General features: G+C 39.1%; 1 pseudogene; it reads left to right on the forward strand.

Moving 5' to 3' along the window:
* Positions 1–9923: 9923 nt before the first annotated feature.
* On the forward strand, positions 9924–22685 carry LOC108985033 (annotated as a pseudogene).
* The last annotated feature ends 819 nt before the right edge of the window (positions 22686–23504 follow it).

A 23504-nucleotide genomic window follows, 5' to 3' on the forward strand; every position in this document is an offset into this window, starting at 1 on the left:
AGTAGATTGCTCTATGCCGACAATTCCAATGTGCCAAACGTCAGAGCAAAGAAGTCGCACATATTCAATCAAGAGGAACATATCTACATATAAATTGCGTATAAATGAAAATTTCTACTCATCATTCCAACACTACACACTACACATTATTTTTTATTTTTTATTTTTTCTCTTACCAAATGTGTGGTATATGGATAATGAGTAGAAAGACTCAATTAATTTCGGAGGAATAACACAAAAAAATTAAAAAAAAATAACAATAAATATGGTATGTAATGTGTGGGATGATAAGTAGCAAACTTCGCATATAAATATATAAAAGTGAACAACAATAAGTGGTGTAGAGATGTACCTCTCTTTCCCTTCTTCCTCTAGGTTGGATTCCATCATGGACAAGGCCAAGGGGGGCAAGTGGGGCCTTGGCCTAGGCCTGCAACTCGACATGAAAGACCGGCCCGACCCGAAACCCAAGTTGTTAGCTATCAACCCGACTCGACCTGATTAAAATAAAACCGGGTTGGACCCGTATGACCCAACCAGCTGCTCTTTCTTCTTCTTTTCGAGAAAGTAAAAACGGTGCAATCCACGCGTTCAAAATTCAAATAACACTCGTCCCCAAATCCCTTTTTGAAATGTATTGGAATCTTCCCTCGCGACTGAAAGTCTAGAAAATTCAACCAATTCCCATTTCAGAATTCTCTTCTCTCTCTCTTCCAATTGCTTTGAAAAGACTGAACAACAGTGTGCTTTTTGGCTTTTGTCTTCTAATGCCGTTTCTCAAGATGTCTAGAACCCCACATCTTCTTTTCCCCTTCTCTCTCCTACTATAAAAGTGTAGCAACCCCAAGAACTAGATTCGTTGCAACAATCTGGTTCACTCTCGGTTCTTTCTCTGATCAGGTTTCTACTTGGGGCTGGGAGTTCTTGATTGCTCTCATACTTTTCAGTTGCTGAAAAATTCACAATTAATCCCTATGGTAGGAAACCGATCGGATCGTTCTTGTTTTCAGTTTATTCATCCTTTCTAGATTTGCGTCTTTTTTTGTTTTTTGTTTTTTTGTTTAGAGTTAAGGGAGGTCATTTCAAAGGTAGGTCGGTGAGGGGAAAAATCTAGGGGACAAAATGGCGCAGAGGTCAGTTCCGGCACCGTTCCTAACAAAGAAGTATCAGTTGGTGGATGATTCGAGCAAGGACAATGTGATATCGTGGGGTGATTTTGTGGTGTGGAAGACTGCAGATTTCGCCAAGGATTTGCTGTATAACTATTTCAAACATAACTTCACCAGCTTCGTCCGCTAGCTTAACACATGTACGGACGGGTTGAAATCAAGATATAAACCCGTTAATTAGTCGGGTTGCAGACCCGATCATATCATAACCTGTTAAATACGGGTCGGGTCGGTTTGTTTTAAACGGGTCCACGGGTCATTTGCACAGCCCTACCTTGGCCCCCAAGGCTCTGACCCACAATATATATATATATGTATATATATTAGAATATAATGTAATTTATATATCTCTCTTAGTTTTTGATACTTTTGTTCTTATATTTTTACCACAATTCATGGCTTGCATTCGTCAATATTCTTAAATGGTCAATCTTAAATAATGCCTTGTAAATTGTCAACAATATTTTAATAGATCTTTTAATTTTATGTATCATCAAATTAGAATTTGGTCTCATTTAAAATTTATGTAACTACATTTTATTTTCCTGTTTTATTTCAAGAAATTAAATTAGAATATAATATTCACATTAGATTATTTATCTTTTAAAACTTGTAATAATCTAGGTGAAATATATTTAACAAAAAATCTCACTTTCACTGGATAATAAAAGTATCCGACTGCTCCAAACTTATAATTTATGGGTTAGGGCCCTGTGCGCCGAATACCCTCGCCAACTAAATTTCATGCAAGGAAGGATCCCTAGTAATGACGCCTCCTCGCTTCTTCCCTAGATTCCATGATCCCTTATCCCATAAATGAGCTTCAAAACGTCCAGTCCATCTATGCCTGAGTTGTACCCACGTACAAGCTGCTTCTATTTCTAACCAACAAGGATGATATCACAGGCGCACAGAGACGCACACACATTTGAATCTAAAATGTACGATATCCGATATTGTTGTGACTAAGGACGTTGATTTAATCAAGAATGAAAATTAGTAATATTTAACTTGCTTACACCATGCGCGAAATCATTAAATCCCGAACTTCTTATTCTTGGCCTTTATGTTTCGATTACCAAAATGAAAACCGCCACAAACTTTAGATAGATATAGTTTTATGTTTCTTGAGTACTGATAGATATAAATTATCTTCGTATTAGTCTGGAAGATGACAGCAAGCTGAATAAATTTTCTTAAAACTCCTACAAGTCATAATTAACTTTATTTCAATAACAACCACATACTATATATGTATAAAGAGTCAAAGATTAAGAAAAAAACAGACTGAGAACCAATATATTTTTCATCCATTATTATTTAACATTTAGGTATTATTAATTGTCTTGTTTATGTGTGGATGAACAAGTTGAGAAACTTGTTTGATAAAGTTTAAAAACAATGAAACATTAAGAAATATGGGATTTTCTTGAAATGGAGCCCATAATGTTATGGACATGTTTCGTAACTCCTACCACACGATCACCTACAACCAAAGAGAGACAGGTTTTGGGGGTTCGTGGGAACACCTCCAATCACCTTCTTGACGGGACTCTCGAGTCTTGTCCTATACATTCATACTTGAGTATTGCGTTCAAGGGTAGCTTGCCCTTTTGTTCGTCTCCTGCCTTTACTCATATTGACCCTTTTTTGTTTTGAGCTTCCATCTCAATCCCTCTTCAAAGTTCCTTTCTTCACATGGTCCTTTGATCGTTCCATCTCAAAGCATCTAGGTGTTGTTAGTGCTTGCAATGTATCTTCAGCATTGACAAAGTCGTCGGTTTTGTCCATGAACTGCCGCAAAGTGGCCGAAGTATTCCTGGCTAACTTGGCCATGAAGGGGCTCCTCGGCCATATTCTTCCTAGCAAAGCTACCAATGTTATTTTCTCGTCCTAATGATTAGCCATCGTCCTTTCCCTGTTAAACCGTGCGAGGTATGTTTTCGAGCTCTTGTCTTATTTCTGTTGACAGTTAGCAAATATGCAACTGGTCTCCTCCTTCTTTGACTTGCAATAAACTGGATCAGGAACTGATGACCCAGATCCTCAAAACCATCCACTGATCCTGGCTGTTGGGCTCCAAACCACCCTCGGGCAGCCCCTTTCAGAGTTAACGGGAAGGCTCGACATGAAATTTCACCAGGAAATCCGTGAAGTGTCATGTGAGGCTTAAAAGTCTCTAGATGCTTAACGGGATCTTTGGTACCATCATACATCTCCATCGCCGGGACATTGAACTTTTGTGGGAAGTGAACCACCATAATTTTTGCACTGTACGGTAGGTTTGTGCCGTCAACAGTTGATCCCCTGAAGAAGATGCTCCTATTCTTCTCAACATCTCTTCATACTTATCCATGAGACTTTGCAAATCGTGGTGCATTTTCTTTGTCTCTTCTTCGTGAGGAGGTCTGCCTGCACCTTTCGACTCCCCTTTTGTTCTATCCACTTGACTCGGTGCAGCATCCTCTCCTGAAACTCCATCTCTTCATTTAAGAACCTTATTTTCCCAATGTAAAGCCTCCAGCTCTGACGTTACTTTCTTCCATGTTGACCGATGTGGCTTCCTGATCCCTTATTGCTTGCGATCGCGTGGTCGCAGGCATACGAAAACCACGTTACAGAGAAACAAGATCCCACAGACGATGCCAACTATTATGGACTTGTTTCATAATTTTTCCCACAGGATCACCTATAGCCAAAAAGGGACAGGTCTTGAGGGTTTGTGGAAACGGCTCTAATGCCTAAGTCAGTATAGTATGGCTATTTCCTTAGTGTGAAAAATATGGCCTCATGGTCATACCTAGGCGATATAAATAATATCTTTTGTTTGACGTGATAACCGCCTGATCCTTCGTTTGAAATTCAAGTCGTGAGATATTAGATTTCACTTGCTAAGGATAATAAACTGATAACCTCTCTCCTGAGGTTTCCAGGGTAGCTATTCTCTCTGCAAATTAGTAAGTTGAGGTTCAAGGTTCATGGGCAAGACTATTGTCTGGGCCCATGACATGGCCCAACAAGCTGAGAGGGGGAGGAAGGATTAAAGCCCTTCCACATAACTATAGGGCTTTTCTTTCTTACTGTACACATTAGTATGTGGATTTAAAAGGGTGTCCTACCTTGTCATGACCTAGCACTACTGGCCTAAATATAGGAAAGATTATACAAGTCCAACAAACCCTTTATTTGTTGCTATGTCATATTCATATTAAAGAGATCCCCCAGAAACAGAAATAACATATTCATTGATCTGACCATTTAACTGGAAAATCATTTTCATTAAACAGAAAACAAGAAAAGTGCATATGAAAATCATGTTGTGCTAGAGAGGAAAACGCATGGAAGAAGGGCTATTACCTAAGTTCTAAGAATAGAAAGCAAAGATAGATAGATATTAGATCGATCGCCCGAGGTGGAGGGGAGATTTGTAAGTGTAAAACAACTTCGTTTGTAACTAAACTTAATTTTTTTTATAAATAGAAATCAGTTGCAGATATACCAAATTTTAAAATTCGGGCTGGAAAAAATCTGATCCAAAAAAACATTCTCAAAGTTTACATCGTTTTTTTAAAATAGTTAGTCATTCATTTGTTTGTTTTCAGAAAACTTCTCGACTCATCTCATCTAATTATTACAACTTTTTCAAATTCCTATATAAAATAAAATAAATAATTTAACTTTTTCAAATCTCAAAATAAAAATAATATTAAAAAAATATATTATAATAATATTTTATTCAATTTTAAACTTTTATCTCAACTCATCTCATCTATAAAAGCAAACGACACCTAAATCAATTCTCAATTTTATCTTTTCGATTTCTCCACTCCAACTCGCGCGGTCCATCACAATTTAAAATATCAATATTTAGAAGCTGTTGTGGTCTGTTTTGAATGGTAGAGTTGTACGTTACATTACACTACTACTTAATTGATCGACCTAAAACAAATGAAAAATTATTTTTGAAAATTTCTGTCGTAAAGATGTAGACAATTAATATTAGATCATGACTAGAATTTATTTTTGCGAATTTTAGAAAAATCCTCTCAATCTAAATATTGCACTTTTTCTTTTTCATTTTCTTTCAAATATTTTTTAAACATTCTTAACCATTAGGGAAAAAAAATTATAAATTCACTAATAATCACTTCCTTATCTATTAATTTTTTCAAAAATGATAGTTACAGTCGTGAGTGTGCAAGCACTGCACAGTCATTTTAAAAAAATGAATAAATACGAGACTCATAAAAAAAATTAATATTTTAATAAAAGATCTCATTCTTTTTTAAAGTGACTCTACAACATTTGCACACTCTATTATTATATATAGCATTACTAAAAAAAAAAAGAAAACTTAAAACCAAATAAAATAAAGACATTAATTAATGTACATGATACAGTGCCGAACCTGAGTGTAATGCATGCATCTAGTCACGGACAGTAACTCCTAAAAACGAAAGAGTACTTGTTGTCGTGCATGATTGGTGTTGAGGGTCCGACTTTCACGTGCCTGTCCCATTCTAGATAGGAACGGAATGCTTTGAACGTTTTATATATGTAATTTTCATCTTTTTATGACGGGTCAGTGTGCAAACATCTTCTATTTAATTGATATTGCAAAATTTGATTTGTTAGAAAAATTGAAAACAGAATTTTTCTTTCATTATATATTTTATTCATAGACCAATGAGAGTTGATTCTATCAGATATTGCATAATTTAATTGTGGCGCCTTATATTTGCATTTATTTCTTGATTCGATATTAAATTATCTAAAATTACTTATTATATTTTACTTATATATTAATTATTTTATATTATATTAAGAGAGAATAAAAGAGCGATAATTAAAATAAGTGGGATAAATAATATTCGATATATCTAATTTCTCTTTCACAATCATGTCACGGGTGTAGTGGGCAAGGCTTGAAGAGGGTGAACGGAAGAATGGAAGTGCAGTCTGTGTAGAAGGTGAATGACGGAATTAATAGATTGGGAATAACAGAAATAATGAAATGAAGTCCTTTAGTGAAACGGCGCGTTGTGGTCTGTTGTAAGGAATAAGTAAAACGGCGTGTTTTGTCATTGTTGCAATTCATGCTTTGCGTTTAGCTCTTTGTAGTTTGCGTTTTGAGTATTAGAGCATTACACTGTTTTTCTTCTTTACGACTGCTTCTATAAAAGCAGGAGTGATCCTGTAATTGGCATCGAAGAATCAAGTAAGACCATTTTTGGAGGTTAAGAATCCCTCGAAGATTCTCTGCAAGATTCGCCATGGAATCTTGATCATTCTTGTGAGTTCTTTCTGTGCTTGTTTGTTGCTTTCCTCTGTGTGATTTTGAGTGATTGGCAGTGAGGATCTAGAAGGAACCTTACAAGTGGTATCAGTAGTAGTCGATCTTGGGGAGGTTGTGATGGCGGATGGTACTCGTGCCGCCATGAAAAGTCAGCAAGAAGGATATAAAAAACAGCAAGAAATGGTTCAGAAGTAGTTGGAGAACCATCAACAAGCCATCAATGGTATGGCAGAAAGGTTAGAACAATTTTCTAACATGTTGCGTTCTTTAGTTGAAACTGTTAATGAAAACTCTCGTTGTGATAGAGAGGTTTCTAATGAGCCTAGAGGTCAGGAGGATAGGCCTATGTTTCAGAGGAATTTTCGATTAGATTTTCCAAGATTTGTTGGTATTGATCCTGCAGGTTGGGTCTTTAAGGCCAACCAGTACTTTGATTTTTATCAAGTACCTTTCCATAAAAAATTAATGGTGGCTTCACATCATATGGAGGGGGAAGCATTGGTTTGGTACCAAGATGCTTTAAACTCGGGGCAGTTCAATTCTTGGGAATCTTTAGTCGTGGCAATGCAAGTCAGATTTGGACCATCTACTTATGATGATCCAATGAAAGCATTAACCAGACTAAAACAAACTACTTCTGTTAGTTTGTATAAATCTCAGTTTGAAACCTTGTCAAACAGGCTAAAGGGCTTGTCTAAAAAACATAAGCTTAGCTGCTTTGTTAGTGGATTGAAAGACGAGATAAGGCTCCCTGTAAAGATGTTTAACCCACTAAATCTTGGAGCTGCTTTTGGTTTAGCTAAGATGCAGGAAGCGTATGTGTTATCCTCGAGGAAATCTTGGAAACAGATTGGGCATTATAGTGATAAGTGGCCTATTGACCATGGGGGTGATTTAACTACTAAAGGGCAGAAAAGCATGGTTCTTGTAAGGAAGATTACTTATACTCAAATGGATGAAAAAAGGAAAAAAGGGGTTTGTTATCATTGTGATGAAAGATGGAATCCTAATCATATTTGCAAGGCCTCAAAAGTGTATTTTTTGCATGGGGAAACTAGTGTTGAGCAAGAAGTGGTTGACAGTAGTGAAGAAGAATTGTTGCCTGAATCTAAAGAAGAAGTGAAGAAGGGCATTGAAGAGCTTGAGGTCTCATTACATGCTATTTCAGGTTGCATTAAAAGTAATGCTATAAAGTTGCTGGGGAAGATTGGCTCCATGTTTGTTGAAATTCTTGTGGACTCAGGATCCACTCATAACTTCCTGGATCCATTGGTAGTGGAATCTGCAAAATTGAAGGTAATAGAAGATGGTGGCTTGCAAGTTAAGGTAGAAAATGGAACCAAAATATTCAGTCAGGGTAAATGTGAAGAGTTGATTAGTATTCAGGGTACTAAATTCAGAATTCCATTTCATGTCTTCACTCTTGGTAGCTGTGACATTGAATTTGGAGTTCAGTGGCTGAAGACATTGGGTCCCCATTCAATGGGATTTTACTAATATGTCTATGCAGTTTGCAGTTAAGGGCAAGAAGTTGTCATTACAAGGTATTAATTCTGATGTGACAGAATGGGAAGCTGGGGCTAATTTGTTGAAGTCCTCTTTTGTTAGGAAGCAAGGGTGGTTATTGCAATTGGTGGCAGTTGAACCAAGGCTGGAAAAAGTTGAGTTGCAAGCTGAAGTAGAGGAAGTGTTGCAGCAATTTGGGTCAGTATTTGAGGAACCAGTGGGGTTGCCACCAGTTAGAGCCTTTGATCACCAGATTCTATTAAAGGAGGGCATTGCACCAATTTCAGTGAGGCCTTATCGATATCCTCACTACCAGAAATCAGACATAGAAAAAATTGTGCAAGACTTGTTGAAGAATGGGGTTATAAGACCTAGTCAAAGTCCATTTTCATCTCCTGTTCTGCTTGTTAAAAAAGCTGATGGAACTTGGAGGATGTGTATGGATTATCGAGCACTCAATCAAGCAACTATCAAAGACAAGTTCCCAATTCTTGTCATTGATGAGCTGCTTGATGAACTTTATGGTGTAAAATTTTTTTCCAAGCTTGATCTCAGATCAGACTATCATAAATAAGGGTAAAGGAGGATGACATACCTAAAACTGGATTTAGAACTCATGAGGGCCACTATGAGTTCTTGGTAATGCCATTTGGGCTTACCAATGCACCTGCCACCTTTCAAGTTTGATGAACCATGTTTTCAAGCCTTATCTTCGAAAATTTGTGTTAGTTTTTTTCGATGATATCTTGATTTATAGCCAAAACATGGTGGAACACCTTGCACATTTGAAAACAGTATTATCTGTTTTACAGCAGTAGTCCTTGTTTGCAAAAAGATCAAAATGCAAGTTTGTAGTTACTGAAGTTGATTATCTTGGGCATATTATTTCTGGGAAGGGAGTAATGGCAGAGCCAACTAAAATTTCTTCCATGCTTGATTGGCCTATACCCAAAACAGTGAAGGCACTAAGAGGGATTTTAGGCCTTACTGGTTACTACAGAAAGTTCATCAAAGGTTATGGATCCATTGCTGCCCCATTAACAATGTTATTAAAAAAGAATTCATTTGTTTGGTCTGTAGAAGTTGAAGAAGCCTTTAATCATTTGAAGGCTGCTATTGCAAAGCCTCATGTCTTGAAGTTGCCAGATTTTTCTAAAGAATTTACAATTGAGTGTGATGCCTCAGGGGTGGGGCTAGGAGCTGTGTTAATGTAGGATAGCCAGCCAATAGCTTTTTTCAGCAAGGCTTTGAAGATCCAGGCATTGTCCTTGTCAACTTATGAAAAATAATTCTTAGCATTAGTATGTGTAGTAGGCAAGTGGAGGCCATATCTGTTGGGTCAAACATTCAAGATTAAAACTGACCAACAAGCACTAAAACATTTATTGGAGCAAAAGGTGGCTACTGAGGCTCAACATAAGTGGATCTCAAAGCTCATGGGGTATAATTTTCATGTCGAGTACAAGAGAGGTAGAGACAACAAAGTTGCTAATGCACTTTCCAGAAAAGAGGAGGAAGAGTCATCAGCTACATTGGCCCTTATTTCATTCCCCACTCCAGTGTGGTTAGAAGAGCTTAAGCAAAGTTATGCATTCTCTGTTGATGTTTCTAATCTTTTGGTTGCTTTACAACAAGGGAAGCAAGTCTCTAAGGAATTTTCTCTTCAACAAGGACTGATTTTCAAAAAAGGGAAGTTGTTGTTAGTTCCTTCATCACCCTTTCATCGAAAGATGTTACAGCATATTCATCATAATCCAGAAGCAGGCCATCTTGGGTATCACAAAACTCTACAGAAGGCTTGATTGGATTTTTACTGGCAAGGAATGAGGAAGGACATAAGGAAGTTGGTGAAAGAGTGCCAAATTTGCCAGATGAATAAGCATGAGACTATGCTGCCAGTAGGGTTACTCCAACCCTTACCTATTCCTTAAAGTCCTTGGCTTGACATTGCCATGGATTTTATTGAGGGCCTTCCAAGCTCAGGTGGTATGTCAGTAATTCTAACTGTCGTGGACAGATTAACTAAATTTGGCCATTTCTTTCAAGTGGCTCACCCTTATACAGCCAGTAGGGTGGCTGAGGTTTTCTTTAGTGGTGTATTCAGACTCCATGGATTACCTAAAACCATTGTGTCTGACAGGGATGTGGCTTTTACCAGTTTATTCTGGAGAGAGCTGTTCAAGATGCAAGGAACTACTTTGGCTTATAGCTCAACTTACCATCCTCAATCTGATCGTCAAGCTGAGGCATTAAATAAGTGTGTGGAAGGATACTTGAGATCCTATGTGGGATCTAAGCCAAAGAGTTGGTGCACGTGGCTGCCAATGGCAGAATGGTGTTATAACACCACTGTACATTCCTCTACTGGTTTTTCACCATTCCAGGCTTTATGTGGGTTCCCTCCTCCCAAATTGTTGGCAGATGTTCCTGGCACTACTGCTAATGCAGCAGTGGATCAGCAATTGAATTCTAGGGATGAGATATTGTCATTGTTAAAGGAGAATTTGAAGAAGGCTCAGGAAAGAATGAAGTTGTTTGCTGATAGAACAAGATCTGAGAGGGTTTATGCAGTAGGTGATTGGGTCTTTCTCAAGTTGCAGCCTTATAGACAAAAGTCTATAGCCATGAGACACAACATGAAGTTGGCCCTGAGGTATTATGGCCCATTTCAGATCCTTGTGAGGAATGGTATGGTAGCTTATAAGTTGAATCTGCCTTCCTCCTAAAAAATCCATATTGTTTTCCATGTCTCATGTTTAAAGAAGAAACTTGGTGATCATATTTTTTCATTGTCTACTTTGCCTCCAGTTGACAAAAAGGGTAGTGTTCAGCCTGAACCAAAAGCAATTTTGGAGCGAAGGGTGAGGAAAGTAGGGAACCATGCCTCTACTGAAGTGTTAGTCAAATGGGTAGGGGCTGCCATTGAGGATAGTTCATGGGAATTGCTTTGGAACCTTAGAGTTTCGTATCCTCATTTGGTGGGCAGCTTCGTATCCTCATTTGGTGGGCACAGTTCTGTAATGTGTCACGGGTGCCTTGTGGGCAAAGCCTTGAATAGGTAGGGATTGTCACGAGTGCTGTGGGCAAGGCTTGAAGAGGGTGAATGGAAGTGCAGTCTGTGTAGAAGGTGAATAACAGAATTAACAGATTGGGAATAACACAAATAATGAAATGAAGTCTTTTAGTGAAACGGTGTGTTTTGGTCTGTTGTAAGGAATAAGTAAAACAACGCGGTTTGTCATTGTTGCAATTCATGCTCTGCGTTTAGCTCTTGGTCCGTTGCGTTTTGAGTATTAGAGCATTACACTGTTTTTCTTCTTCATGACTGCCTCTATACAAGCAGGTGTGATCCTGTAATTGGCATCGAAGAATCATGTAAGACCATTTTTAGAGGTTGAGAATCCCTTGAAGATTCTCTGCAAGATTCGCCATGGAATCTTGATCATTCTTGTGAGTTCTTTCTGTGCTTGTTTGTTGCTTTCCTTTGTGTGATTATGAGTGATTGGCATTGAGGATCTAGAAGGAACCTTACACACCACTTTTCAAAATACAACTAAAATCAATTACATTTTATTGAAGAGATCAACGTAAGTACCATATATAATTGATCATGTGTATATGTAATAATCAGAAAAATTCCAATGGCACTGAATATATTTGAGAATCTTAAGAAACGCCAAAAATGGGAAGATTGCTCCATACCATACATAAGCTAGACTCATTTTGTGATGAATTATTTGCGACGATAACGACTATTTGCGATAAAAACAGACTCATTTTGACAAGAAATAATCATTTTCGTTGAAAATAACCGATCACAAATAATTAAGCAGTTTTCTTGTAGTGGAGCTTTTGATTTTCTAGAAAATCTTAACTAAGTTTGATTTTTTTTTCATCGTTGGAATATTTTATATATAAAAAATAAAGATTGTGGATAGAATGAGTCAAAACTTCACCGACGAAGATATCAAACTTTTTCCTTCTCCTTCACGTGCACCATGCATTACATGCCTTAATTTGCCTCCCTGCAGCCTAGCATTTTCAGCTAAAACACGTGGCTAGACTTCTCTCACCACACGACTTCAAACCATACTAATCTATAAATTCGTGTCTTTTGGTCTCCATTGATTTCAGAAAAGAATCCTCAGCTCGAGAAAGAGTTCTGCTTAGTGCTCTTTCACTTTCCTAAAGAAGTTGTCATTCCAATAAATCGGTTCTCTTAAGCCCAACATGCATTAACGTATAGCTTATCAAGCATATACATTCGCAAACAATATACGTAGAAAAGAAACCATGTTTTATTCCTTCCTATTCTTTACCATGAGGTACGTCAACCATGGTTATGGCTCCTCAGAAAAAATTATGTTGCTGATGCGCTTAACTTGATCACTGCCTTGCTTACCATGCTCATTTTTCTTTTTCCACTCATATTATTCAAGTGGAAACCCCATGGAAAAAACTTCAAGCGAACTCCAACGCTCCCACGGGCCCAACTCCGTGGCCAGTAGCTGGAAACCTCCCAGAACTGTGGAGGAATAAGCCAGCATTTTCGGTGGATACATGGCCTTCTAGAATCACTCAATACGAAAATCGCTTGTATACTTCTAGGAGGTTTTCATGTTATTCCAGTAACTTCACCGAAACTTGCCCGGGAGTTCTTGAAAAAGCACGATATCGTGTTTGCATCAAGACCTCTTTTCATGTCGAATAAATATGCTAGTCATGGCTTTAAGTTGACAACTTTGGTGCCGTGGGGAGATCAAAGGAAGAAGATGAAAAAGTTGGTGGCTTCTAAGATAATTAACTTAGAAATAACTCAGTGGCTACTGTGATTGTTCTTATAGCAAAAGATACATAGGGCGGGACTGTGGCTATACTTGTGCTGCATGTTGATGTTCCTAATCATCATGCTAAGTAAATTGTGAATAAAGATCAAGGAAGTTCTGGATTTTGTGTGCTGACGTGGCAGGTGTTTCGTGCTTTGCTAGGGTTTTGAGACTTTCGATCGCGCTTATTTGGGGATTGGCCTCTTGCCGCTCTCTGGTTCTCTCTCTGGTGGCCTTTCGCTACCGGTGGGTCTGGGATGGGGTCTCTTCCGGTTTCTATTGCGGGGGGAGGTTCTGGGGAAGGGAAGAGTGATGCGGAATCGTTGGGCGCTGGGGGTGTGCGTTCATTTATCCAGGCATTGCAACGTCCTCTGCCGGCCGGTGTCAAAATTTTCACCTGCCTATGCGAAACCAGAGATGATTGATGGTGGTTTGGGTTTTGTGTTCACAAATGCAAAGATGGATAGAGTTGCGGAGGAATTGAAATTTGTGTTGGTTCTCAAATTCCTCTCGGTGAGACCATCGATTGATGTGTTGAGGAGGCACGTTATTAAATCTTGGGGGTTTGTTGAGGTCCCGATGATCAGCTTTATGGATGATTTCCATGTGTTGTTTCAATTGGCTAATGAGAAAGACTATCTTCATGCTTGGGTGAGAGAAGGAAGGGTGGTTGCTGGTTGCCAGCTCATGTTGTTTAATTGGTTGGTGGACTTTGATCTCAAAAAGAAGTTGTCCATTGCTCCGCAGTGGATTTTTCTTCCCGGTTTGCCTCTCCATTTGTACAGGTTAGACGTTTTACAGATTATAGCTTCTCGGTTTGGTCGATTTTTGGGTACTGATAATGCAACACTATATCGAATGAGAGCCACGGGGGCGCGATTGTGTGTGGAGGTTGATCTCCTAGAGGAACCTATTGAGGGATTTCCTTTAGTTATGGCCATAAAAGTCAATTTTGGTAGGCTGTGGTTTGTAGGAGTGGGGAGAGGGGGAAGAAAGGTATTGTGAGAAAAGAGGGGAAGCGTGTGACTCGTAAAGATGGGGAAACGATAGAGTGGAAGGTAGTGGGAAAAAAGAATGTGGTGGATAAAAAGGGTGTGGGAGGAGAGACTTTGATGTTAATTGAAGGGGATATTAGTGTGCCTTTTGGGGAGGGGACTAGTGGTCAAGCAAAGGTGGATATGGATGGGGCTGGAGTAAGTAATTCAAGGGAGGATCTGGAGGAGGGAGAGATGAAGGAGGGACCTGATATGGGTGTTATGGTAGTTGCGGTTGCTGTGTTTGATGATGGAGTAGAGAGAACCATAATGAACTTGGATGAGGGTGGTGAAGTTGGGAAGAGGAATAGTGTTGATGAGTTTTCTAATGGTGAGGGGTTAAATGAAATTGAAGTGCAGGAAAAGTGTGGTTTGGACCAAAGTATAAGTGATGTGCCGAGTGGAATTGGGAGTGGAGTGAAGGAGGGGTATGTATCGGTAGAGGTGAGAGAGGCACCGAGTGTTGTGTTGGATGAAGAAGATCAGGAAGTCAATATTAGTATGGATGGTGAATGTGGTCTTCCAGTTATTGGTATAGAAGTGAGAAAATCTAACAAGTTTGAAGTACTTTCTGATGGGGATGGGGATAATGGCTTCGATGTACAAAAGGGTTATTGTTTAGATCTGGGCCGGTACAGGTGTGGGTATGGAGTTAGTGCTACGAAAATCTCGAAGGGCAAAGGCCCTCCCTCAAAAAATTAAATTTATAATTGATAATATTCTAGTTTGGAATATTAGAGGGTTGGGCACGTCAAAAAGTTGGGTAAGGAAACTTATTCGTAAAGTTTGATATTTCCATATTGGTTATCTCGGAGCCGTTTCAAAGTGTGGAGAATTTACAAAGGTGGTCTCGCTTTATCGGGTTTCCACAGTATAATTCGAATATGGAAGCAGGTGGTAAAATTTGGGTCTGTTGAAAAGAGGACATGGAAATGGATCTTGTTGGTATTTCAAATCAGTCTATTACTGGATTGTTTTCAAAAAATGGTGTTATTTTGTTAGGGACTTTTGTGTATGCGAAGTGCACTCAGGCTGAACGTAAAGATTTATGGGAACATTTGAGTGGTATCTCGGGTGTGGGGGTGCCATGGATGGTATTGGGTGATTTTAATATTATAAGGGCGGATGATGAATGTATTGGTGGGAGACCGAGACCTCTTGGTGCGATGGAAGAGTTTAATGGATGTATGAATAGGTGTGGGTTGATAGACTTCAGATTACATGGAAAACAAATGTCTTGGTGCAATGGCCAATCAAGTCTGGCAAGAAGTTGGGCAAAACTGGATCGTGTACTTGTGAATAATTTGTTTTTGTCCAAGTTTGGTGATGCCTCGGCAGAATTATCAAGTCAAAAGTCTTCTGATCATTCGCCAATTGTTTTAAAGCTAGTTTCGGGGTTTGTGAGGTATGGTCCTTCTCCTTTCCATTTTCAAAATATGTGGATCTCACATGCTGATTTTTTAAATGTTGTGGAAATTTCTTGGAAGGAACCGACAATGAGTAGTAGTGGTTTACTTATATTAGCTGAGAAATTAAAACGGTTGAAGAATAAATTGAGGAGCTGGAATAAAAGTGTTTTTGGAATAGTAGATGGGATTATTCTGGAGCTAGAGAAACAGATTGAGATACTAGAAAGGGTGCTACAATCAAATTTTTCCGTGGAAGTGGAAGAGGAATTTTTGGTGACTAAGATGGAGCTTGAGGTCTAGAACTTAAGGGAAGATACTCGGTTGGCACAACAGGCAAAAAATAAGTGGGGATTAGAAGGGGATCGTAATACAAAATTTTTCCATGTCGTTATTGCGCAAAGGAGAAAAAGGGCTTGTGTGACACAAATGAGGCTTCCAGATGGTCGTGTTCTGGATTCCATAGAAATAGTGCATGAGGAAGTGGTTCGATATTTTGAGCATTTCCTTTTGCAGGAAGAGGTGGTAGATTTACCAAATCTGGACCATTTGTTCCCTCATGTTTTATCAATAGCAGATAGTCGGGATTTGATGGTGGAGCCAACGGAAGAGGAAGTAAAAGTAGTTCTTTCATCGATTAGTGCGGACAGCAGCCCAGGGCCTGATGGTTTTGGGTCTGCTTTTTACTTGGCATGCCCGAATTTGGTGAAAAATGATATTATGGCTGCTGTAAAAGAATTTTTTCAAGGTATGGAGTTTCCTAGATTTTTTACTGCATCGTTTATTGTCCTTATTCCTAAAGTGGAAAGCCTGCAAAGTTTTGATAAGTTCCGACCTATAAGTCTTTGTAACGTCATCTATAAGGTGTTTTCTAAACTTCTAGTTAATCGAATGTCTGGGATACTTGGAAGTATTATTTCACCTAAGCAGGGGGCATTTGTGAAGGATAGGAACATTTTTTAGAATATTTTCCTTGCCCAAGAGATGACACGTTTACTGAATAGGAAGGTCAGGGGTGGAAATATCATGCTGAAAATTGACATGAGTAACGCATATGATAAGTAGATTGGCGTTTTCTATATCACGTGCTACAAGCTATAGGGTTCCTAGATTACTTTTGGAAGCTGATTGATAACTGTGTCTCTACAGTTTGGTTTTCAATTATGATGAATGACACTTTTCGGAGTTTTTTTAAGTCAAGACGAGGGCTCTGACAAGGTGATCCGTTGTCGCCATATCTCTTTATTCTTATGGAAGAAGTATATTCAAGGCTGCTAAATAAAAGGTTGGTGGAGGGAGGTATTCAGCCTTCTTCTCATCTTGTTAATGCTCCAAGAATTAATCATCTATTGTATGCGGATGATGTGGTGGTATTCATGAATGGTAGCAAGCAATCGGTTAGATGTTTGATGGGTGTTTTGAAAGACTATGAAGGCCGGTTAGGGCAGGGAGTGAATTATGAAAAATCTGCTATTTTTGTATCCAAGCATTTTCCAGGCAGCAGAACTAGGGAGATACTGAGTGAAACTGGTTTCTCTGAGGGCAGGTTTCCTTTTACGTATTTGGGAGCACCAATAGTGGAGGGTCGATCACAAATTAGGCATTTCATGCCTTTATTGAAGAGAGTAGAAAAGAAATTATCAGGTTGGAAGAGTAGGCTTTTGTCCCAAGGGGGAAGATTGATTTTATTGCGGCATGTTCTTACGAGTTTACCACTTCATTTACTTTTGGTTTTGTAGGTGCCTAAAGCAGTTATTACTAAGCTGAATGGATTATTTGCAAAATTTTTCTGGGGGGGAGCAAGATGGTAAAAGTAAAAAACATTGGAGAGCTTGGGACAAGGTGTGTTTGCCCGTGGAGGAAGGGGGAATTGGGGTGAGAAAGCTTGAAGAGGTACAAAGATCTTTGTTTTCAAAATTTGGTTGAAATTTGTTGACTAAGGAGTATCTTTGGTCAAAATTTTTTAAGGCTAAATACATTAAACTGGGGCATGTTTCTTTGTCCCTGGATGATAATAAGGGTTCAAGGTTTTGGAGGAAAATAGTGGAGAGGCTTCCTATTCTTTTGCAAAATTCTAAGTGGAAGGTCCGTGCTGGAAATATTTCTTTGTGGTTTGATAATTTTCTAGAGCAAGGGCCGTTATGTAATGCGTCTGAAATGGTGGAGGAGCCAAGTATTACAATTAGAGAATTGGTTGTAAATGATAGGTGGGATGCCGAGAGACTTGAGATGTTGGTGGGACCATAAAAAGTAAGGGAGGTTATGAGACTGGTTAGAGAGTTAAGAAATGAGAAGGATGTTTTGGTTTGGCTTCCAGATAAACAGGGGACGTTTTCGAGAAAATCGGCATGGCAGGTTCTAAGAATTAAGATGCAAAGATTTGATTGGGCAAGACGGCTTTGGCATAGTCTTATCCCGAAAAAAATGTCTATTGTTATGTGGAAAGCATCATTTGGTTGTTTAAGTGTGGATGAGAGAGTTCATCGGCTGGGCATTCCTATTGTTTCAAGATGTAATTGTTGTGTGGAGGGACATGAGGAAGACTTGAAGCATGTGCTTGGCAAAGGTGAATTTGAATAGGAAATCTGGAAAAAAGTTTCGGGTGAGGTAGGTGTCCCTTTCTTGGCACAACAATCTTGGAGGGACAGAATACATTTGTGGTTTTCTAGGTCGTCTAGAAATTCCCAGGTTGGTATTTTGTTAGGTTTACTCCCTGTTGTGGTTACATGGAGACTATGGAGAAGGCGCTGTGTTGCACGCATGGAAGGAAATATGAATCTATCCAGCAGGTATGGTGAAGCTCTGTTTTAGTGTGGGTGAAGCTCCTTGCTTCTGAACCCAAAGTGAAGAGGATGTCTACGCAAGATTTAAAAATATTGTCAAGGTTGGAGATGCAACCGGTTCAACATCGGCCTCCTAAAGTTGATATTGTTAGATGGTTGAAGCATCCTATTGGAAGATTGAAATTGAACTTAGATGGGAGTTCTTTTGGGAATCCGGGTCCTGGTGGGGGAGGTGGAGTTCTTTGGAATCAAGAAGGGAGGTTAGTTTTTGCTTTTTCAAAATTCTTTGGCTCTTGTACTAATAATGAAGCGGAGCTTCGGGCAGTTATTGAAGGAATAAAAATATGCCGGCAGCTGGGTTTTTTTTCCATAGATATTGAATGTGATTCTTTAATTGTGATGTCTTGGTTGAGGGGTAGAGTTTGTATAGTGTGGTACCTTTGGGATTTCTGGGATCATTTGTTGACTTTGTTGGTTGGGTTTGAACTTTCTATCACTCATATTTTTAGGGAAGGGAATAAAGTGGCTGATGAATTGGCTAGAGTTGGGGCTTTGGGGGAGGAGTTACTCGTGTTAGAGGCAGTGGATTTACCACGTGAGGTGTGAGGTTTGTACAGGTTAGATTTAATGGGTACGGCTTATATTAGGCATCAGTTTTAATTTTCGGCATTTTTTGATTTTGAGGTTTCGTTTGTCAATGTTGGTAGTTTGTTGAGTGGGTTGGGTCTTATTGTTATGATATTCTTCCGCCATAAGTGAGGGTTTATTAATAAATGTGGGGAGGGGTCACTCGTGGACTTGTGACCCTGACTCTTTCTAAAAACAAAAAAACTCGATGGCTACTCAATAAGAGGACCGAAGAAGTTGATAATCTTGTTCGTTTCATTTATAATCAATGTAAGAATGTTGCGATTGATAGCCTTCCTAATGATCAGTCAATTAGTGGTTCAGTCATGGAAGTGAGACTTGTTGCACATCATTACTGTGGAAATGTCATTAGGAAGATTATATTCAACAGAAGGTACTTTGCAAAGGAAAAAAGGATGGAGGACCTAGAGTTGAGGAAGAAGAACGTATTGACTCACTTTTCACCATACTCGTCCATCTTAATGCATTTGCTTTATTGGATTACTTGCCATGCTTAATAGCACTAGATTTAGATGGTCATGGGAAGATTGTAAGTGAGGCAATGAAGATCGTTACTAGTTATGAAGATCCGGTCGTCGATGAGAGACTACGGCAATGGGGAGACGGGGGGAAGACCAAGGCCGAGGACTTGCTCGACACTTTCATTTTGGCAAAGGATTCGAATGGGAAAGCAGCTTTTATAATGGAAGAGATCAAAGCTCAAATCACAGCAAGATAAAAATTAAATATTAATAAGAACACCTAATACCATGCATTTTAATATATAACATTGCAAGATACTTCACGTCTTTCACAAACCCTAGATTTTGTTTTTCTCTCCTATTCTAAATATCCATACTATTAATAGTTTTGTAGAAAATATCTAAATTTAAATAAATGATTTATATATATCTAATTTGAACAGTTATTCCTCGAACTTCACCCCCCCCCCCCAAAAAAAAAACACCATTAATAATAAGATTTAATTGGATTGTTTTCATTTCTTATTCACATTACACCCTGCACATTGGATCCACATCACACAAGCTTGCCTCACTTCTGTTTCTTATTCAATACTTCTTAATGGAGAACCTCAGAAAAAGTTTGTACCTTCGAGAAGCCTAAGACAAGGAGATCCCTTGTCACCCTATTTTTTTATTCTATGTGCATAAGCCCTCTCTTCTCTCCTCAAACATGCTAAGGCATGTGGCAGTTTAACTCTTGTGGCTATTGGCAGAGGTCCAGTTAAAGTAAACCACCTCTTCTCTGCTGATGATAGCCTTTTGTTCTGCCAAGCTAAGTATGAGGAAATTAAGTGTGTCCTTAATATCCTTGAGTTATATGAGAAAGGATTAGGACAGGTTTTAAATAAGGACAAGTCTGCCATTTATTTTAGTAAGAACATTGCCTTGATGACCCAACAGTAGATCCTGCATCTAGCAGGTGTCCAATCCACCTCTAGTTTTGAGAAATACCTTGGTTTACCTTCTTTGGTGGGTAGAAAGAAGATAGCCTCCTTCCACTCTTTAATTGATAGAACTTGGTCTCGGGTTACTAATTGGAGGACCAAATTTCTCTCTGCAACAGGAAAGGAGATATTTCTCAAAGCTGTGCTTCAAGCTATTCCCACCTATGCAATGGGGATGTTCCTTTTACTAGCCTCTATAACAAGGAAATTGAACCAAATACTAAGGAAGTTTTGGTGGGGTTTCAATGAAGACTCTTCAAAAATTCAGTGGGTCAACTGGGAGCATCTTAGTTGCAGGAAGGATATGGGAGGGCTTGGATTTCTAGATCTGAGATGCTTCAACATTGCCTTACTCTCCAAATAGTCTCATTGGAAAAGCAACCTCATTTAACTCCCCTGGTTCAAGCTTGCTAATCAGTTCTGCCCAGATATTAAAAAACAAATCACTGTGAGAAGAAAATTTTTGCACTTTCTTTGGACCTTGACACCAAACATCTTGAGCACTACTGCATCCCCATAAAGCATGGCCAGAAGTCTTAAGTTCCCTCTTGCATATTAAACAGATGCTATCCTTTACCACCTTTCTTCTTTTCAGGTTAGCCATAGTGGGCAAGACTTCACTGCATGCCCTCCAAACAAACATTTGTGTGGCAGGAGGTACCTTGAGCTTCCAAATGGACCTCCACACTTGGCCGTTCTTTGCTCTGCCTGAATATTCTCCTACTTGCTCTCTTTCCAATTCTTGGCCAAGATAGTATCCACTTTTAATTGTGTAGCTGCCATTAGGAGTAAATTGCCAAGTAAGTTTGCCTTCTCTTCCTCCTCAGCTGATGAGAATTGCCTTTATGCCCTCTATTTCCTGATGAGTGAAGAGTTCAGATAGGAGAGATTCCTGCCATATCTTCTGTTGAGGATCAATGATGTCACTGACTTTATCACACCAGCAGTCAACATCTCGAGGAGTCAAAATTTTTGTGCTGGTAAAGATGGTATCCATCTATCTTGCCAGATGTTAATCTTCTGTCCATTTCCAACCCTTCAAATGAGGCCTTTTTTTAACAATGTTAAGCCAGTATTTATTCCTCTCCATGCAAAAGAAGGCCCAACTCCCAGCTTTGCATCAAGCAAATTTCCTTGGTTGAAATACTTTTGCTTTAGAATTTGTGCCACTAGAGATGTAGGATTTTGAAGGATCCTCCAGTAGGTTGTCTCTTCATAATGAGGCTCTCCAGAAGGAAGTTGGTGCTAACTCTGAGAATATGGCAAGAGTTCACAGATGGACAAAGCCTGCAATAGGTTGTCTTAAAGTGAATTGGGATGCAGCTGTGCAATCGAGGATAGGAAGGATTGGCATTGGAGTACTTATCAGAGATCATCAAGGCCTTGTGATAGGTGCCCTGCGTGCTAACAGACCCTTGAGAGGCAGTGTTTTTTATGCTGAAGCATATCGGCTAGTTTTGGCATATGTTTTTTGCAAGGAAATTAGAATAAGGCACTTATGTTTGGAGGGGGATTCTAAACAGGTAGTGGACCAAATGAACCAAGATAGTCCTAACTGGAGCTTAGGTGGTTGTCTCATATCAGATGCAAACTGTTCTAATCTCAACTGCTGATTGGTCTATTTCACATGTATATCGGGAGGCTAACATCGCAGCTCACAGGCTTGCTCAAGCGGCTCTCGAGTGCACTGAAGACTTGTATGATATCGAGATATGCCCCTCTTGTATTCTTCATGTGGTTACCGAGGAAATGAGTCAATGATCCTATCTATTTTCCTTTGTAATACTGGTTTTCTTGTATGTGCTCGATGTTGATTAATGAGATCAGTTTCTTATAAAAAAAAAAAATTGGATTGTTTTCAATAATTAATATCTATTAATCATTTACTTGAATTGTTTTCAATCATGTGCGTGCAGGAACTGATGCTTGCAACAGTGGATAATCCTTCCAACTGCATAGAGTGGACACTAGCAGAAATGCTCAACTAACTGGAGCTCCTCCAAAAAGCTGTAGAAGAAATTGACAGGGTAGTTGGAAAGAAGAGATGGGTTGATGAATCCGATATTCCACAGCTCAATTATGTCAAGGCTTGTGCAAGGGAAGGTTTCCGGCTTCACCCAATTGCACCATTTAACTTCCCCCATGTCTCAATGCAAGACGCGACTGTGGCTGGCTATTTCATCCCCAAAGGAAGTCATGTCATCTTGAGCCGATATGGTCTCGGCCGCAACCCTCGCGTTTGGAAAGAACCCTTGAGGTTCAAACCAAATCGACATCTGAAGAAGAAGGAGGATGGATCGTCGATGGCCGATGATCAGGAGGTGGAACTTGCAGAGCATGAGCTGGGCTTCATTTCGTTCAATACGGGAACGCGAGGTTGCAAGGGCATCGCGCTTGGCTCTGCCATGACTGTGATGCTTTTGGCAAGGCTTCTTCAAGGATTTTCATGGAGTTTGCCGCCAAACCAAGAGAAGATTGACCTCTCTGATTCCATGAATGAACTTTTCATGGCCAAACCCTTACGTGCACATGCAAACCCACGTCTGAAGGCTTCACTTTATCCCGCTTGATAATAATTATCTGGAAGAGTAGTTCTATTTATAAGTCAGGGTGGAGAACACGTCGCGCGTATACGTACCATGCATTGACATGTCATTGGTATTGAAGTTGACATGTCAATTCGATGCAATTGAGATTTCAGTTGGAAAGTTGTATCTGTGCCTACAATATGCTTTTTTATTGGTTAAGTTAAAAAGAATTTCTACGTTTTAGTTGGAAGCGCTAATCATCAGTAATTTGCTGTACGTACGTACGTCCTTGCAATGTATGCAATAATCAATAAAAAAATGTCTTATCAATAAATTATTTAGTTATTATAAACAGAGCATGTCATGCAACTATGTTAAGAAATATTTCACTTGTTTCGTGAGAAGACACGACCGAGAAACATCTTAATCGATCAACATGATTATTGTTACAACAAAAACACTAATTCGAAATCAAATATTTGCGACGAAGATGATCAGTTAATTTTTGTAGTTATGGTTAAAGCGAATGTATATATACGATCATCATGCAACGTCATCAAAGAACCCCGAGTTAATGACTAATAAGCTGGATGGTGAGGAATAAAGACACGACAACAATTTTCTTACCATTATTGATGACAGAATTAATGACTTGAAAAAAAAAAAAAAACTGCATTCACTACAATAGAAACCCCCTGTTGGGTTGAAAAATTCCATCCCAAAAGCGTCGGATTTCATCCCAGAAGACATTTAGGGATGAAAAAATTCCGTCCCTAATTTATCACAATAGGTATGTCGTGAAAGACAATCCGGGATGAAAAAAAAATCGTCATAGAAAATATCTTTTGGGATGAAATTTTT

Source organism: Juglans regia, chromosome 7, assembly GCF_001411555.2.
Source record: "Juglans regia cultivar Chandler chromosome 7, Walnut 2.0, whole genome shotgun sequence".
In the NCBI taxonomy this organism is placed as follows: domain Eukaryota; kingdom Viridiplantae; phylum Streptophyta; class Magnoliopsida; order Fagales; family Juglandaceae; genus Juglans; species Juglans regia.